We start from the raw sequence: 6,678 nt of genomic DNA, 5'->3' as shown, positions 1-6,678 counted from the left end.
TTCAAAATTTTAGGATCATATCTTTTATTCATTTATTCCTGCATGCATATTCACTGAGGGTCTTATATGTGCCAGACATAGTTTTGAGGGCTCCTGTGATGTTGGCTTAATACTTATGGAACTTTCATCCTAGTGGGGCAACAAGTAACAAACAAATAAGCAAACAGATAAAAAATAAAAAGTGTAGAGTATGATTGGAATTATGAGAAAACAAATAAGCACTGTGAGAGAAAATAATGGGAGCACTTATGTTCAGACTTACAACACATGATTTTTTTCTCTTTCTTTTTTCTTTCTTTTTGAGCCAGAATGTCAAATGCAAGTTCTCTCCTTTTTTCCTGAATCTTCTCAATAAAAGATAGTATTTCAAAAAAAATTACAGACTAGTTTCTTCACTAAGGCAAAAAAAAAATTTCTTTGAACCATAGAAATATCTTAACTTTGAAGAACGTTAACTTAGTCATGCATTCAAAATTTTACATAACAGAGGAAAATGGCATATCTTAAAATAAATGCATCCTTACACAATACACTGATTGCCTTTTTAGTCATAACACTAGTGTAAACAGAATTTAAAATGACAAAGTCTATACTGTCACTTAAATTGGTATTCTTCCTTTCATTGTCCAGATTCTCAAAAACCATCTTTATTTGCGCCTTTCACTTCTTAACATTCATGCTTTCCTCATTCCTCTGCAATCTAACTTCCATTACCTTATAGTGTGTAACCTTTAAATAATGACTTTCTCCCTTCAGCAAAATACTATTGAGATCTGCCCAATTTATTGTGTGTGTCAATAGCTTGTTCGTTTTCAATACTGAGTAATATTCTATAGTATGGATGTACTCTGTGTGTGTGTGTGCTTAAACAATACACCCACCAATTGAACAAGAAATTTTTGTGCAGACTTTGTTTTTCAATTTCTCAGGATAAATGCCTAAGAGAGTGACTGCTGGGTTATATGGGAATAGTATGTTTGTTTGTTTGTTTTTTTAAGAAAATGTGAAACTATTTTTCAGAGTGACTGTATCATTTTACATTCCCACTATCAATGTATGAGAGATTCAGTTTTGTGGCACACCTCATCAGTGTTGTATTGTGCTGTCAGGATTTTTAAAGTTTTAGCTCTTCTTATGGGCTAATTTCAGTTGTTGTTTTAATACTGAATGTATTTTCATGTGCTTATTTGTTATCTGTATAGCTTCTTCAAGGTTTATTTAGCATTTTCATCTTTTAAAAAATACTTTTCTTTAAAGCATACATTTTTAATTTTGATGTTTAGCTTATTGTTTTTTTAAAAATTTATGGATCATGATTTTGGTGTTCGAAGAACTTTTTGCCTAACTCTAGGATTTGGAGATTGTATTCTGTTTTCTTCTAAAAGTTTTATAGATTCATACTTTACATGTAAATCTGTGGGGGGTTTTTGAGTTAATTTTTAGGTAAGTTGAGAAGTTAGGTCAAGGTGGAATTTGGGGGATTTTGTTTTTCTGTCTTGTTTTGCCTATGGATGTCCAATTATTCCAGTATCATTTGTTGAAAAACCAATCAAAGATAATCTTTCTTTTATTTGATTGCTTTTTTAACTTTGTAAAAAAATAAGTTTGCCATACTTTTGTCAGTCTTTTTCTGGGCCCTGTATTTACTACCTTTAATCTATGTTTCTATCCCTCCACTAATCCCACATTGTCTTGCTTACAGCAGCAATATAGTATCCTAAAGTTGAATATGACGAGTACTCAAATTTTATTCTTCTTTTTAAACAGTTTTTCAGCTATTATAGTTCCTTTTACATGTTAGAATAAAGTTTAGAATAAGCTTGCTAATAACCATAAAAAACTGAACAGAGAATTTGGTAGAGAATCTAGAAAACCTATAGATCAATCTGGGGATAATTGATGTTTTTACTATATCAAGTCTTCCAATCCATAAACACAATGCTTCTCCATTAATTTTTTAGCATAACATTTCTGTCATTAACATTTTGCAGTTTTCAACACACAACTCCAGTACATGGTTTATCATATTTATACCTAAATATATCATTGAGTAATTATAAATGTGGTTGTATTTTCATTTCAATTTCCAGATGTTGTTAATTGCTAGCAGTAGAAATATAATTGATATATATGCTGACATTTTCTCCATAGGCCATGATGTCATCTGTATTTAGGGCCAGGAAGCTTTATTTCTTTCTTTCCAATTGTATGACTTTTATTTTCTTTTCTTGCTTTATTCTGGAAGTCCCACACTGTACGACGACAACTTGTAAACCTAAATATGAATTGTACCCCACATCTTTAAAATTAAAAAAATATTTTAAAAGGATAGTAGGAATAGAAATCTTTCCTTGCTCCAGATCTCAGGGGTAAAGAATTTAGTCTTTCGCTATTAAATATGATATCTCTAGGTGTCTTATAGACTTTTTAAATTCAAGTTTAGGTCATTTCTTTTTATTCCTACTTTGTTGAGAAATTGTATCATAAATGGATGTTAAATTTCATTAAATGATTCTCTAATATGATAATTCAATTCTTCTTTATCCTGTTGATGTGGTGGATTACATAGATTTTTGAATATTGAGCCAACTTTGCACTTGGTTATGATATATAATTACTTTTACACATTGCTGGATGCAATTTGCCAATTTTGTGTTGAGTAGTTTTGAGTATGTTCATAATGAATATTCATCTGTGGTTTTATTTTTTGTTTTGAGTTTTTCTGGTTTGATATCAATCTAATACTAGTCTCATAAAATGAATTGAAAATTGTTCCCCCTGTTCCATTTTATCTAAGCAATTGCATAGAATTGGTATTAATTCTTTAATCATTTTGGAAAATTCTGCAGTAAAAACATCTGGGTATATCTGAAATATTGTCTTCTAAAGTTTTAAGCCCATAAACTCAAGTTCTTTAATAATTATTCAAATTATTCATATGGGGTAGATTTTTTCTTTGTATTGTATCCAACTTTTAGTTGCTTAAATAGAATAACTATTTAATATCATGTATTCCTACATAACTCCCAGCAGCTATCTTCTTTATTTTTAAGATAATGCAGGTCATACCTTTGAAAATTGTCTGAAAAGAAAATAGAAATTCTCTCTGACAATAAAATCTCAGGAAATAAGCTAGGTAAAATATTGGGGGTAAACAGAATCTTCTCTTGAAAACAGAAGTACTGTAAATGAAATGTATGAAATTAAGAAAATACATTTTGCTGAGTGCTAAAAATTTCAGGTGAAAAATATTCTGAATTATGAACCCTGCAATAATCACAATTTAAAGATCTACATATCTCTTAAAGACTGATTGTTATTTTCTGAACAGTTTATTTAAATATACATTATGTCTGTTGCTAAGAAGTACCCAGAAATGCCTCAAAATTTAACTTAGAAGACCCTAATAGGTAAAAGATGGATACCCAGAAGTGATATAGGAATAGGTCCTGGGGTTCTACTGACATCATCTATTAAAACATCAAAGAATCCAAAGTAAATTGATCCGACCATCACAATTCTGACATCCTCAAGTAAAAACAAATAAAATTTCTTGAAAAATTCAGATATATCTTTAGTCTTAAAAGCATCTGGTTCTGCTATAGAGGTTTATTTGTTAAAATCCTGCAAATAGTAGATTGCTTAGACAGGACTCACATTTACATAAACATTTGAAAATAATCAAAGATCAGAGTCAGCTCAAATATCAAACTCAGGCAAATGTCAATTTCCCTTTTCTTTGCTTCAACTGAAAATCAAAAAAGACTAATTTTACAAGTATCAAAAACGTTTCCCCTCCTTAATAACCTCATGTGACCAAGACCAAATCAAACATAATATTTGCTTTTACATCAAAAACAAAGTGAACTTTTATAAATCAGATTTTATGCAGTCTATAGTGTAAAGAACCAGTGAGAAAGATTTATCTCAAAATCCATAAATTGAACACAAACTCACAAAATAAATTAAATCAAGTATGAAAGAAAATCAACATCTGGGTTAATGGAACAATAAATATGTAAAAAGGTTGAAAAATAATACAGCAGGGCAATCAAAACCTCAAGCAAAAAGTATTGCAAGGAATAGGTCATGAAGAAAAAAAATATGAAATCAGAAAAAAAATAGTATTAAAATGCTGTCCAAAAGAACGGTATTAAAAATAGAATTTTCTCTCACTTTTTGAGTTCCTTGTAGATCCTGGATATTAGGCCTTTGTCAGATGCATAATTTGCAAATTTTTTCCCCATTCCGTGGGTTTTCTCTTCACTCTCTTGATGGTTTCTTTTGCTGTACAAAATCATTTCAGTTTGTTGAGGTTGCAGTTGGAGACCATCATGCTAAGTGAAATATCACAGAAACGAAGAACTGAATACCGCATGTTCTCACTCATAAATAGGCCCTGATCACTATTCACATCAGCACAAGTGTGGGAACGGCAGTCTCTGGGCACTGCTAAGGGAGGGAGGTAGAGAGGCGAGTTGGGGGCACGTGACAACACAAAGGGTATCTGGTCCACTACTAGAGGGTGTGAGGGACACCTAGAAGCCCAAACTTCACCTGCATGCAACCTACTTATGTAGTAAATTCTCACTTGTATCCCACAACTCTATAATAAATAAATACTTACAAAAGAAAATTTCATATAGATCAGAAAACGGCATGATGTGCTTTCCAATATTGCAGCAGCAGCAGCAGCAAAGTTTCTGAGTAATGATCTTTTTTCTGTTTCTATATTGCAGATTCCCTTATTTGTCCTCAGGAAATGAAGCTTATTAGGAAATGATTTTATAACTACTTATTCCAAAAATATGTTTTGCACAAACACTAAATTGAAGAAATGGAAGCTTTTCCAAAAGGAAGGTGACTGCTGCTATTCGTGGATGCATATTACCAAGGTTTTGAATTATTGTGACATTGTTCTGACAAACGCAGCCAAAGGGGCTAACCTCATCATAGTTTATAAAGAAACCAAGAGCTTGAGTCTTTAAGGTAATAGACATTCAGTGGATGTGTGTGTGGTGGTGGTACAGAGAAGACTGGTATCTTACAAGACAAAAGAAGAATGTCCTTTTTAGTCATTGTATGGTATGTGTTTTGGAAAAGGAGTGAAAAGGAAAAAGAAAAGAGAGAAGAAGAGAAAAATTAAGTTACCTTTGATATTGTCTTACTAGACTGGAATTTTCTAGGGCAATTGATATCTGTAAATACTAGTTTGGCAACTCCAAGGCAGCATTGGCTCAGTAAGAATGATAACAGTTATTGAGTATTTATCACATGCGAGAATATATCTTAACGCTTTTGAAACATTATCACATCAAATTCTCAGAACAACCCTACAAGTTATGTCATTGTTAGGTACAAAATCTCCCAGCAGGGGGATCTCCACAGGACCTCCAAAAATGTTAGGTTAAAGATCTCTGTGGGGGTCTTTTCTTTCAGCGAGCCACTGAAAATCCTGATGTCACCATGGGCTGCCGCCCTGCCCAGTGTTAATGGTATTGTAAGAACAAGCCATACCCACTTTTTACTTCTGCCAAGGTGTCTGTGATGTCAAGATTCGCACCTTTGACCTTGAGTGAAAGAAGGTGAAAGTAGATGAGCTCCCACTCTGTGGTCACATGGTGTCGGATGAATATGAACAGCTGTTCTCTGAAGCCGGGGAGGCTGCCCGTATTTGTGCCAACAAGTACATGGTAAAAAGTTGTGGCAAAGATGACTTTCATATCTGAGTGAGACTCCACCCCTTCCACATCATCCACATCAACAAAATGTTGTCCGGTGCTGGGGTTGACAGGCTCCAGACAGGTTTGCGAGGTGCCTTTGGGAAGCCCCAGGGCACCGTGACCAGGGTGCATATTGACCAAGTCATTATGTCAGTTCACACCAAGCTGCAGAACAAGGAAGCCCTTGATTGAGGCCCTGCACAGGGCCAAGCTTAAGTTCCCTGGCCGCCAGATCATATCTCAAAGAAGTGGGGCTTCACTAAGTTTAACACAGATGAATTCGAAGACACGGTGGCTGAGAAGCAGCTCATCCCAGATGGCTGTGGGGTCAAGTACATCCCCAATCTCACCCCCTGGACAAGTGGTGGGCCCTGCACTCATGAGGGCTTTCACTCTGCTAGCTCTTCATTCCCACCAATAAATTTTGCTTTCTGTTAAAAAAAGAAAAGAAAAGAAAAATAAAAACAACTTTGCAGCAACTTGGATGGATTTAGTCTATCATACTGAGTGATCTATCACAGAAACAAACAACTGAGTACCACATGTTCTCACTCATAAGCCGACCCAGAACATTTACCAAAATTCTATAAGAAAGCAACTAGCAGTAGCAGGACACTGCCGAGAGAGAGGGGTACATAACATCAATAAGGGTACCTAATCTCAAACCAGGTGAAGTGAGGACCAAAGGGAGGCCCAAACTTTACCTGTATGATGACCACTTGCATACCTAATCCTGAATTGTACCCCACATATTAAATGAAAAAATTTTAAAAGATTAAAAAAAAATGCAATTTTTTAAAAAGCAAAAATCCTTAACAAAAATTTAGCAAATTGAATCCAAACTTATAAAAAGGAAAATATATCATACACAGTGGGGTCTGTCTCAGGAATTCTAAGATAGGTTTTAACATCTGAAAATTCATCAGCTACCTATAAATAGAAGGAATTTACACAA

The 6,678-nt window shown here is 33.9% G+C and overlaps 1 pseudogene; it reads left to right on the top strand.

Moving 5' to 3' along the window:
* Nucleotides 1-5,466: 5,466 nt before the first annotated feature.
* On the top strand, nt 5,467-6,106 carry LOC103263476 (annotated as a pseudogene).
* The last annotated feature ends 572 nt before the right edge of the window (nt 6,107-6,678 follow it).

The sequence above is a fragment of the Carlito syrichta genome, unplaced genomic scaffold, assembly GCF_000164805.1.
Source record: "Carlito syrichta isolate Samal-C Ts95f unplaced genomic scaffold, Tarsius_syrichta-2.0.1 Scaffold305121, whole genome shotgun sequence".
In the NCBI taxonomy this organism is placed as follows: Eukaryota; Metazoa; Chordata; class Mammalia; order Primates; family Tarsiidae; genus Carlito; species Carlito syrichta.
Note: the sequence above shows the minus strand (reverse complement) of the source record. Positions and strands in the feature narration are given on the sequence as shown.